The following is a 13,930-nucleotide window of genomic DNA, read 5'->3' as shown; positions in this document are numbered from 1 at the left end:
AACCATCACTTTGAAGGCAAATGAACTCTGTCCATTCTGCAAAAGTTCTTTCAATAACAGGTTTGTACCACATCCTCCTACATTGTTCCACCTTTAAAGAAAATAGACAACATATCTTAAAGCAGTATCAATAAACAATATATCTAACCACCCATATCCGTATCTTGCGACTTACAAAACATTGAAAATATATTGAACACTGATAGTGAAGCCAAATTGAACATACTATATATTTACATTGGAACAATATGTAATAGGTTTAATTTTGTAAGTGATATATAAATTCTATTATGTAAATAGTTTTCAAAGTCAATTAATATCTTCATTTATATCACGCTTTCGTTTATTTAAAAGGATTCTCATTATTTTAAGTTAAATATAATGGAGTAATGAATATTATGTTAATAGTTTCCATGAAATACACTTAATAATCATATGTACCCCTTACGTATTACAAGTTTAAATCTTGCAAATAAAAATTGTTAGGTTTTTAATTTGAAAATTCCAAAAAAAATTTAAATCTTTTATCACTTACCGATCAACATTCGGACTAATTATAGAAATAGCACATCTCACTCTAACAGCCAAATACGTATTGACCCATTAGTGGTAGGAAGTTACTAGAACATAGTCTAGCATATAATATTGAATACATGTTAAGTATATCCTGAAAAGTGTAGGAGTAAAGTAATATTTCACTTTGTGATGATTCTATATAGGCTGGTGAATTGAGAAGTGATTCCTCTTGTGTGTGTTGAGTATTTTTGCAGTGTTCGAATTTATCTAAAGTTGACTGTTTAGTGTTACACTGTATTTGAGAGGCAGTCTTTTTTTTTTTTGCATAAATATTGCTGTATAGATTTTCTTTTTCAACAATTGAGATACTTTTTAACACAATAGAAATTTAATAGTTGTTATTTAAACCCATTTCCAGCAACAGCTGGCATTATAATAAATAGTAATATAATGTGAGCCACACAGTAATTAGAGTTAATTGGAAAAGACAACAAATTTGTCAACAAAATGATGGAATATTTTATGGTAATCAGAATCATTAAATAACAATATATTATTTAGAAGGATGCATCTAATAACACCGAATGATATGCCGAAAATGACACTAAGATTTTAAATAAATAAAACCTTGAGAAATTAGCAGGTTTTTTTTAGTATATGTTAGTATATAGTATTGCTATCATAAAATACGTCCAGTAGAATATATATTTATTCATTTTATATAATGACAAAAAATATCGTGTTCTATACCAGAAATATTTATTAAATGAACTAAGTTTATAGATTTATCAACAACTAAATAAAATTAAATAAAAAAAAAAAGAAGGGATATGAAAGAAAATATAGATGTTATTGATTTGTAGATATTAATCACAAACAAATGTCATTCAGTAGGATGTTATTCATAGTGATAATTTTAACTTAACTAGTTTTTGAATTATGAGTTTTCGTTCTCTGTTGATTACGAAAAAATATAATTTAAATAATAAAATATCAAAAATAAAACAAATATTTGCATTAAACTTTATTTAATATTTATATGATACATTAATTAAGGAATATTTAAGATAATATATTTAATTTTTATTAATTTAATAATTATTTGATCTCACACAATTTGTAAAAATTACTTGGTTAAAATATTTGCTGCTTGGTAATACTGACTACTAGTTCCCGTTCAGACGATGTCATCCAGACGGTGGAGCCATAACTCCTCCCACCTGAGGGGAGAGTCCGGGAAAGAGGTTGAGGAGCCGCCTGGTAGCGTTGGTTATCCCCTGGTACAGAGGGGCGGAGGCGAGGGAGGGGCTCAGGTTGGTGATGTCTAAGGGACTGAGGCAGGACATCTGCTCCCTGCTGTTGGTCAAACAGGTCACCATCGGGTTGAAGCAGCAATTCTCGGTACCGCTGGAGCACTGGAAATCACAAAAAGTAAATACATGTTTGCTTTGTCAGAAATATTCAGATAAAAATTATAAAGAAAATCATAGTATCGATAGTCAAATTCACAAATGTAAATGCAAATTTTATAGATTCGAGTAAAAATGCCGTCCAAGTACATAGGTTAATATTGCTTATATAACTTTTTTTTTTTGTTTGTTTTTGTTTTACCTTATATTTTCTTTTTTGAACATCGATTTTTCATAAAATTATTTTTGTTTTCTGCAGATTTAAAGATCTATTGAGTAAATAATTACCATTATTTTAAGTTGTCGTTTGAGCGTATAACCCTCTAGACGAAATGTTTCTATCCGAGTATGGTAGAGCCGAAATTAGGGCATTTAGGGGTTTATCATTACCACCTAATTCGTGGAAATATAACGATTTCTCGAGCTACTGATTTTTCATCTCGAATTTTTAATACGATACCCTGAATGTTTTAAATCAATGTCAGATTTAAACACTGAAAAACTATTATTACTACTGTATTAAATCAGTTAAATTTATTAATTTATAGTTTTTTGAAATAACTGCTCAACCATTTTTATAAAAATTCGATATACCATATATAATCACTTGGGCATATCCCGTGAGTGTTGAAACAATTTACAACAAAAATACTGAATTTTCCAAACTATATTTCATAGCCACCCTAAGTAAAATGTTCCCCGAAGTGTTACCGGTAGGATTTAAGTGAAACAATGGCATTGTATATCCGAAATTGTTAAAGTTGTTAATAATGTTAATATAATGTAGTGAGTGACTCATATACAACTGGTTTCATTGACTTATGATGATTCCTAGGTGGTAATTATGAACTATAGTGTAGAGATTTATGACCATTCCTAAGTATAGATTTGATATAAATTGTATATTGACAGTTTAAGTTTCATTATCTATAGGCAACTTCAATAACAACAATATGTTTTAGGTAGTATGTAGTATAATTTCTTCTTTTAGGATAGATTGTTTTTACATTTTTTTAAAATTAATTATTTACGAAATATACAATAGTCTTGGAAATTACTATTGTACCATGTTATATGGTGGTGTATTTTATATTGTGGATAATTTTATAAAGAAAAAGAAAAGTTAATGGTTTTAAAATTTAAATAAATAGGTTTGAAATTAAAATAAGAAAATGACCTGGGCAGAATAGCCTGCAATAAAAATTATAAATTAATGTGAGGAGAAGATTTGTATTAAAGATGTCCTTGAAAATGGCTGGAATAGCCGAAACGTTGGACTAATAAGAAATAAAGTGTTGAGACAGTATTGGATACAATTTGTGGTTTTATTTAATAAATAATTACCTTGTCTCAAAAAATTTTGAAATAATATTATCTTGGAAATTACTTTAGGAGTACAACGAAAGTTGAGGTTGAAATTTGATAAAAGTGATATTCTGCCTTTTTTTACTGATATCAATTTTCCTTAAAATCAGAGCTCAATATAACGACCTCTTTTCGAAATATATTTGATTCAAATACAATACATTAGTCCATACTTAGTCAAATCAGCAGATGGTAAACATTAAAACGTTTGTTGGATTATTTATGCATTAATACATAACTTTCTATATTTAGATCAAATCGGACTAGTCTATTTATAAATATTGGCTTCTCATAATTACGCTCATGAAAATAGAATTTACAACAGCACTGGAAATCATATGAGAAGTTTTCACAAATTTTATTTTTGTTATCTAGATCTATGACTAAATCTCAATTAAAGTTAAATTAATCCTGAGGTTATCAGAATTAATTTGATACTTTTTATTGACAAAAAGGGCTAAATGTAAATATAAATGTTAATTGAGTTGTTAAACAAATATAGACTTATAGATAAGACGTATGGTCGAAATTACGTAACAGACACTAGGAAAAATTTGGATTTACAAATTTAATACTTGAATAAGGACTAGTTTTTAAGGTGTAAATGTGACAGAAATACTTTCGATAAAATCGATCTCCGGAAGTGTCACTTGATAGAACTGATTTTTCAAATTTATCCGATTTTCTTGAAAATAGCACTAACGGTTTGATTGAACTCATTATGTCTACGTACAATCAAGTGTTGTTCAATATCAGATAGGTCTTAATTTCACTGGAATAGTCTGGTAGGGCTTATATAGGGATTTTTAAAAAAATCAATCCCTAAGATACATTTAATTTGGTTTATATGAAAAAATTTCTCAATGTTAGCAATAACAAACAATATATAAATACTAAATATTTAACAATTTCATAAATAACTAAAGTAGGAAATTAGAAAAATGGAGACATTCGATAAAAGCTGATAATGACCGATCTTTCTTCAATGCATTTGCCTTCCCTGTTGTGTGATGTGCGCACCACACCAGATTTTACTTTTTACTTTTCTACCAATTTTTTATTTAATTATGATTTTAACTAGCGTGTTGTTTATAATCCAAAGTTGTTCAAAAAATAATTTAAAGTGTCCTGGTCACCTACAAATAAATCTATGCTTTCATAGTTAAAATTAAAGTTATATAAATTACCCTTACCGGTGCTCCATAGACTATGCACTGTGAAGAACTTTCCTCCTGCCCCCTGACAAAGGTACCCAACAGTAAGACCAAGACAGTGATCACAAAACATGCGTTTCTTACGCAACACAAATAACGTCCCATGGTATCTGGTTACTCAAGCAGTCGGTTTCTAGCAAATCTAAGTTGGGCAACCATATAGCTGTCTTTTCCTTATCTCCGTATTTATGTTTATGCTATATTTGACCAAGTTATCATCTGACCCTGGTGCTTTGCTATGTCTGGCATATCTACTCCGTTTTCGGAAAAGAAATAGATACAATTATGAATTTAAATTATCTTAATTAAAAATATGATATTTCCAAGGTTCTTAAAAAGTTTTAACTAATATAAAAACATTTTTTGCACAGTTATTTTTAATTTTGGATGGCATATAACACCTAATTTGACTTTTTTTTTTTATAAATCAGGGACTTCAGGTTAAACTAAAAATAATTTTAATATTTATCATTGTTATTTTGTAACTATTAAAAAAAAACGCAATTTGTTTTTCGATTAACCGAATCCATTAGAAACGTTAATTGATTATTTTTATATAAAACATACAGAGAGAAACCTATGTATTTTATAAAAAACATACAATCGCTAGCATTGCTTATATCCTTAAATTTGTCGATGATTAGGTATAGTTTTGAGTTTATACATATTTTGAAATTTATTAAATGGGGTAAATGATAAATTACTTTATGTTTTTAGTACCAAAACTATTTACAATAACTGCCTATATTATGAGGTAGTTATATACATAATATACTTCTTGTATTTGTACGCACCTTTATACCAAGTGCAGTAGAATTAAGGTTTGATGATGGCTTATAAATTTCTTCAAGTCAGTGAACTCAGTGAAGGGGAAAATATTTATATATTATTGAGCATGGTTTTATGTCTTTTACCATGTTAACTTTTTCGAAGATGCAAGAATACCGTTACAGAAAGGAATATAGTGCAATAAATAATCGTTTAAAAAAAACCATGTGTTATATATGGTGCTTCATAATGGTGCTGAGTGCATTCCCATAAACATTAAACAATAAAATTAAAGGTTTCCTCTTTTAGGAAAATTAAAATAAAAAGAATTTATGAAGTCTCGAAAAATATATTGCTATGTAACCTAGCAACCAATCCTTATGATAGGTGTCTCTTTAAAATAAACTAAAAATAATACCTTGATTTATTTTGTAATAAAATGTTATTGTTGTTTTTGGACAGCTAAAGCGGTAATATTTCTGTTTAAGAACCTCCTATTTAAATTCAAGATGAAAATGAATTGAAATCTATTATTTAAATGTTTTTTGTTGTTCTAAACTATTAAAGTTTTGGGGAATTTCGTTTTTCAGATCATAAAAGTGCCCGATATAAATTCTTTTCAAAATCTGATCTACTTTTAGAATCCGTAGAAAAAGTGGTCTATTATTTGAAAATTCTGTGATCTAAATTGGAAACTTTATGTGCAAGCGTATTTTTCAATAAGCTGTTGCGAAAAGTTGCGAACAACTAAAAACTGCTGCTTTTTCTGGTAGTTTATATTTAAAGCTTGTCGAAAGGTAATGCATTTCGCATAAAAAGAAATGGATTTTAAATTAATCACTATTTATTTATCCAGGACAATTGATATCAGGTAGTTTGCAAGTTGTGTGAATTTGTTTTATGTCATTTGATTATTATAAAAACAAATATAATAAACACAAAATATATTGTTTATTTATTTTCAAGGGAAAAACCCTTAACTCTTCTGAATGAATTTTAAAAAATATATATATTTTAGTTATTTGAAAAAGTATTAATCATACGCCTGGTCCATTTTCAACTTCTAACGTGATCGCCAGACACTATCCCACTTCTTTTGTCTTTTGCTATAGAGGCTCTGTTTTACTTGAAATAGATTTATAATATTATTGTAAATAAAAAATCAAAACAGATCGTTTTACACTCTCTCAACATGCTCGACCTCCCAGACTAGGCTATTTAAAAATTCATTTTCGGTCTACCATTACTTATTTCTTTCAATTTACTGACTAATTTAGTAAGTTATTACTCGAGGATTCCATTGAAAACGAAGGGTCATTATTTATTGTAACTGTAAAAAGAAATAAAATAAAAACTTTATATTCTTCTTTTAACATTTTAACATTTTTTTCTTCTTTCTTTTCAACCAAAATTAATTGTACTCCTGCGCGGCGTACTACTGGAGGTAAAAAGTAGGTATGAATTTTTAAAGTTCATTAGGACTTTTTATGATTGAAATTTTAGTAAGAAAAATCTTCAGATCTTCAGATAATAAGACACCTTGTTTTACAATACAAAATCATGGGCTTGATGTAGTCCATATGACATTCCTTAATTATTTTAAGTGATATAATACATAAATATATTATTTTTAAGGAAAAAACTCTTAACGCTTCCAAATTCTTTTTATTTATATTTCGGCGATAATTCGGGAAACTTTTCATTATCCAGTCCATCAACAAATTATCACATTAAGCCCTGCGAATGACCGTCTTCTACCGGTCTTTAGAAGTTTTCTTTTGTTTACTTATTTTTTGTATGCTGTAATATTACGGGTAAAAGCAAAGTCATGCAAATTGGATGAGAACCGGGAGATGTGCAGATTACTTGTAGAGGACAAATCATAGAGGCAGCAGAAGATTACACGTACCTACGTACAGTATTTAACAGAAATGGTAAAATTCTACAAAAAATATCTAATAGAATTAAAAAAGGAAATAACATCTATTACCAGATCTGCAATACAGTTGTTAGGAAGCGTGAAGTTGAGAGAAAAATAAAAATCACATTTTTAATGCAATTTACCTTTCCACCCTACTATACGGAAATGAGAGCTGGGTTCTTCTCAACATATTGAGAATCAGAATGAAATATCTCAGAAAAGTAGCCGGCCGAACACGAAGGGAACACTTAAAGAATACCAAAATAAGAGAGGAGCTAGGGGCCACTGACTGAAATTCTAGAGAAGAGTCAGTTGAAGTGGTTTGGACACATATGCCAAATGGATGCTAAACCAACCGGCGAAAGACCAAGAGGAAGGCCAAGGATGTCATGGCAGGAAAATGTGGCTACACTAGGAGAGAAGAGAGGAAAGATGTTGGATTCCATTAGGGTATTGGCAAGGCTTGGATCGAGGCACCTCCACGCTAAGAGGTACTGAAGAGGAAGAAAAAGGAGAAGAAGAAGTAATGTTACATTTTATCTTGTGTTTATAGACAATGGGGTAATGGTAACAGGGATCACAGAGCTCATTCACACCATATATACAGATATATAAATTAAACGTTAACAAAATAAGAAATGGAAGAGAAAAAAATTAAAAAAAGAATTAAAATTTAAGTAAAATACCATCGTAAACATATCGTTCCTATTTAAAATATTTACATTTAGCCTAGGGAACTTCATACTGAGTTTCCCCCCCCCCCCCACCCCCACCAGTTGTAGAGGAAAGAGCAGGCCTCCGGAAGATAGCTGCGCTTCTCTCTCAACTGCGTCACTGATTTCGAAGCAGTTTAGCTTTACCAGCCTTTACATATACAGAGAAATTTTATTCATAATTATATTAACCAATGTTGTATTGATAATAATCATTATACAAGTTGAACAAAAACAATTATTTTTAACATTCTACGTCATATATACTCCTCTTTTCAAGGATTTGTTCCAACTATAAAATATTTTATTACCAATTGTCCTGATATATCGAACGATAATATTTAACAGAATCTATTTTTATATATATTGTCTTATTTTTAAACTATGACTATTTTCATAAATATTCTCAATCGAATGACGAAGATACATAAAAATGTGTAATTTTGGATTTTATATCTCAGAAGTAGATTTCGGGATATATGACCTAAGAAATATTGTATTAAACTCTAAGTTAGATTGTATTCGAGTAGCGGAATCCCATAAGTACTGACAGTGGGAAGACAATGGTTGGTCATTGGACACCCAAGCGTTAAGAGACAATATCATTAAATGAAATCTTAGCCTCTTGTTAATCTGGGAGGAGAATAGGTGGCACCTAATGAAGGTTTGCATAACAATAGCTCTGATAAGGCCAGGTTCGATTCCAAAGGCACTGGCTATAATATCCCCGTCGTCTCAGTCAGTGTCTAATTAGCGACTACACAGCTACTATACACAACCTTGTGGAAATTTATCGCATTATTGGAGATTTTCAATCATTTTGAACTAGCCCATAGTATTGTGTAAGCCCAAGCAAAGAGCTTATCATAAAGCAAGACATCCGCTATTCCATATAATAGACATAATTTGCACATTTTGATGTTCTCAACTACAAAATTGCATATTCATTCTTTTTTTTTTATTTAACAATAAATTATTTTTTAATCATAGATTTATCAGCCATTAATAAAAAAATTAATTTAGTAATAATGTTTTGAAACTAAACAAGCATAAAGTAATATAAGCACTCCAACACCGTTCCATTGACGTGTGGTGTTCCACAAGGTCCAGTACTCTAGCCAGTAAAAAGAGTAAAACAGATGAATCTTCATATACATTAATTTGATTTAGAAATGTTAAGAATGTAATCCCAGAATAAAACCCTTGTACTATTTTCCTTACTATAACACAATTAGGGGTTTAATTTCGATTCCATGAAAAAAAAATTATATACTTGGTTAGAGTGTCACGGAAAATAAGGCTATCTTATTTATTTTTCTCGATGATTGGTTAGTGCTAGGATTCAAAATATATATCAAAATAAAATTGTGTCCGGCTAAAACTACTCAGCGATAGAACACTGGTGCTTTTGTGAATTATTAGCAAGGAGTTCCAAACTTTTTACTATAGCGGTTGTATCTCGGCAGCTGTTGTGGTGCAAAAGATATAGGGATAGATAATAGTTAATCTATGGATTTTTTCATGTTTTGACCAGTCAATGCAACTTAATAACCGTGGAAGCAAGTAGCTCAATACACGAACATTATCAGGTTAACTTTAAAAGCGTTTATTAAGAGATCTAAACAAATATAATTACATTCAAATATAGATTATTAAGATTATTTAGTTTAAAAAAGAAATTTTATTAACTACATTTATTAAGATATATCATATGTTAGGCGATTTAAAACAAAATTCCTGGACTATATCTATATTGTCGTTGAATTTCATTATGCTAGTGCAGTTATTGTTAGTTGCTACCTGTTGGCCGTGGTACTAACTGAATAGAATAAATAAATAAATATTATGTTATATAGCTATAGTAAAATTTATTTTGATGATTTTGGCTCTGTTGTGGTTTACATTTTTTATGTTAATTCTGTCATTTACTCATCGTGTGCACAAATAATCCAAGTTTAGTGTAGGTGAAACCACGGGACGCAGCTAGTATAAGAATGCTGAATTTTTCAATTCTCATAAAAAGAATCGTTTATTTTTCATCAAAATCTAGGGTTTATTAAGTTTAAAAAATATTTTATATAATCTCTAACCGGCTTGGTAAAGTTGAATTTTATGCAGCAGACCTGAAAGTAACTCCGGTTGTAAGCTATTTGCCAAGGTGGGGCTAGCAATTTTCTTCTGGCTTTGAGAATCAAGAGTCCCTTTGGTAAGGAATAGATTCGTTTCGGCATTTCTTGCCTTAGCGGTAAATCCCACTTGCCTCGGGGTGCACGAATCTTTGAATAGAACATGGTCGCTTTGAGTGTACCTTCTTTGACGAATTACTGGGAAAACAAGGCAAATACGTTACAAACGAAATCGTGTTTCGAAGAGGGACAAAGGAGCTTACCTATAACGAAGTCAGTCGGTACTCTTTCAGTTTTGTGTGAAAATGTTCTTAACCGTTTGTATAATGGAACAGTGTTGAAAGCTGCTCTTATTTATTTATATTAACAAAAACGTGTAAGATGTATGATATATTCGTCAAGACTCAAACCTAAATATTTCACATTAACATATTTTAATTTAAAAATCTATTCTCTCATCCACTAGCACTAATTATTATGGTCTTTGAAATAGTTTAGATAGTCGTGTGAATTCTATCCGTTCTGTTATCTTAAAAAATATGCAGAAGTTACAACTATAATAACTGCTTAAAATATTTAAGGACTCATAACACTTGCCGAATTCTAAGTCTGTCTCCCTACAAAATATTTTATAATTTATTACATCACGATTTTTTATTAAAAAATATCTATGAACATATACAAAATATTATTTTTTTAAAATCGTATAAATACCTAATTAATAATATTTAAATTTTATCCAATAACATAATTTAAATATTTTATTTTCTATATTTATTCATTCTGCAAAAACCTTAGGCTCTATCTATAGTTAATTTAGGAATGATATACATTGTCTTGATGTTGAAAAATAAAAACTTTTGAAAAAAAAGCTTATAAAGCAAACAGTCTCTAAAATGTTCTGGTTCATTATAGGCCAAATCAAACAAAAAAAAAAAATGATTTGAACCTTATTACCTACTTCTATGTTATTCATTCACATCTTTATTCAGATTAGACATTATTTACAATTTTTTTAAAAATAAATAATTCAAATTCTATCCATTATAGTCTCAAAACCTTTTATTTTCCTTATAAGTCCGACGTTTCGCCCAATCCGGCGATCTTCAGGAACAATCTTAATACAATTTTGAAATTATATAATTTAAAAACTCTAAACTCCATGCAGGCTATTCTGCGCAGGTCAAAACATCAATTTCTAATTAGTCAATATTCACTTAAAACAAAATCAAAATCATTTATCACAGATACTATAAGGCTCTGATTCGCTGATTCACATGAGAAGAATTGAAAAGTGAAAATTTGATCCATTTACTTTACCATTTTCCAAAATAACTAGCAGAAGAAATCTATGTGCTCATGGTTTGATAAAGATGAACTACGATCTAGAATTTATTGGATTTAATTTTCAAAACCCTTCATATTTTTTTTTTAATCTCGTAAGAAATTATTAGCTAAAATGCGTTATTTGGATTTACATAACAATCATATATTATAAAACCAAATAAAGACAAATATACCGAACGTTATATGAGGATAAATTTGGACTTAAAATTGATGACCGCTCTAAGCCATATCCCAGGGAGTGACCCTATAACCGAGGTGTGGCCCACATCTAGGGTTTAATCGAGCCCTACCGAAATAGCAGCCCAGTAGATTAAAGTGTGGTCCAAGTAATCCACTCAACATAGAATATCTCTTAGGCATCACGTACTGCACCGCCATGTTTGCACGCCTCATGAAAAATTGATTGTCTTCTTTTCTTTTTAATTGTATTTGTCCTTGTTATTGCGGGGCGTGATTCGATTGACATTTATCTTTATTTTTTCGTTTAAAAATTATTTCCATGTAGTCTAATACTATTAAGAAAAATATTTTATTGACTACTAATGAAATAACATTATTTGTATATATGGCTGAGTGTGAAAGATCACTTCCGAATGGGCTCGTAGATCGGGACCTGGACTCAAAGATTGTGCCCCGTTAGTATAAAGTATTTAACTGTTCAGACCGAAATTATTCTGAACATAGAATGAAAATATTTTAGGCTTCTGACTTTAATCCGTCGCAATCAAGTTTTATTGGTTTCCACAATCAAGTTTTTGTCAGCGAGCTTAACATACATTTAAAAAAACTATAATTTTCTACTTGATGTTTTCTGTTAGAAAATTAATTCAATTTTTACCTAAGCTATACAACATGTACATTATAATCTCGTCAACCGGTAGGCACTATTTGTTTTAAAGTTCTTGCCTCTCAATAGTATTGTCTTAAAAAAAGGTTAAAAACTCTGAAACTATTGCTTATTTCTTATTCAGTGGTACATATTCTTAAACTATAGTATGTATGACACACAAAGAAAAAACCATAGTATATATTTTAAAATCAATTACATTAGCTGAAATTTGATTTCTGGTTGAGCTGTCAGGGAAAAATTAACAAGTAAGTATTAAAGATTTACACCTTTCAAATTCATTCTATATAAAAAAACTAAAATGTTCGTGCATTATTCATCTAATACATTATATCTTTAAAAATTAACAGAAACATTGAAAAAACGTAATAGTATATTTTATTAGCTTAAATATGAGCTCTAAAAGAGCTTTTTTTACGTTAAATAGTTCCCGAAATAGGTTTTTCAAAAAGCTATATTTTTGTTTCAAATAAATAGAAATCAATGCGAAATCTGGCCAATGAAGTAGAAGTTACTGCTCCTTCAAAAATAGTCATTATACTTTGTGGTTCTCGTATCTATAGAACATGAGCTGTGCTTTCCACCATATGAAGATACTGAAATTTGGGTCGATTCATGGGTAGCCTCAAAAGGTAGAGATTTCTCTCGTGGTACCTAAATGCAACCTGGGCCCTATTTCATAATGAAAGCTAATAGTATTAGTTCATAGTATAAGTGTTGAAACTAGTGTGGTAATAATACTAATACTTATTTTTTCATGATAGGGATGACTATTAGTGATATTACAGGAATTAAAAAATACTAAAGTACAAGTTACTATTGTACAAGTCTGTGTAATTTAATTAAGATAAATCTACAAGACTAATAGTATTAGTTTGTACTTTATTATGAAACAGGATGGAAAAGGATAGGACTGATTATTGACAATACTCTGAATAAAATGTAATGTAAAATTCTTTCATAATAACTTTTAAATAGTTGATTGTTAATATATATGATATATATATCGATTAAACAATTATTAGTAATCGCATCCTGAAATGCCTGGGTATGGTTTACAAATTGATTTCCTCCTGTTCTGCTGGGTACAATCGTGGTAGCATTAATCAACATTATCCCCGAATGACGTACGGTGTGCCTTTTAAAGTATGACATTGGAATTTTTTTTATTGTGGCCAGCAATCGCTTCCCTTGTTATCGTGAGGGGAATACATTATTCTTCACTAATACTCCATTGTTTGCATTGTTTTTTTTTTTTTAGAGACATAGGAAGGATTCTGAGTTTAAATTTCATCTGCTATATTTTATTTTTTGTTATTTTACATGAAAGTAAAGAAAAATTCGTTTATGAGTAAGAAAACTTCATTATAATTTGTATTCTTGGTTGTCTGCTTTACAATTTTGACATTACATAAGTTAAATTTATAAGTTTTGATAATTATTAGTTGGAGCAAGATAAATGACATTTTAATGAATTACAACATCGTCCAATAGTTACAATTACAACATCAAGTATAAAAATGCCCACCGTTTTTACAAACAAGGATTAAGTTTCTTAATCAGAGACATTCATTCAAAAATTGTCCTATTTAATTAAATTGTTTTTTTTTTCATAATAAGAAAATGCATAATTGGTATTCCATGCTTCTTCCATGCTTTAGTAAAATGGTATTAAAAGTTATAACAAACATTATCTGCCAAGTT

At 29.6% G+C, this 13,930-nt stretch overlaps 1 long non-coding RNA gene across 1 annotated transcript; it reads right to left on the bottom strand.

Moving 5' to 3' along the window:
* Positions 1–1,525: 1,525 nt before the first annotated feature.
* LOC106684125 (uncharacterized) lies at positions 1,526–4,649 on the bottom strand. Its single transcript, XR_010843605.1, has 2 exons — positions 4,484–4,649; positions 1,526–1,931 (listed from the first exon to the last, which is right to left on the bottom strand). It is a non-coding gene; the product is annotated as an uncharacterized lncRNA (long non-coding RNA).
* Between the last annotated feature and the right edge of the window lie 9,281 nt (positions 4,650–13,930).

This window comes from Halyomorpha halys, unplaced genomic scaffold (genome assembly GCF_000696795.3).
Source record: "Halyomorpha halys isolate HHAL.00 unplaced genomic scaffold, Hhal_1.1 Scaffold545.1, whole genome shotgun sequence".
Classification (NCBI taxonomy): Eukaryota; Metazoa; Arthropoda; class Insecta; order Hemiptera; family Pentatomidae; genus Halyomorpha; species Halyomorpha halys.
This window is presented reverse-complemented; position numbering and strand designations above follow the sequence as displayed.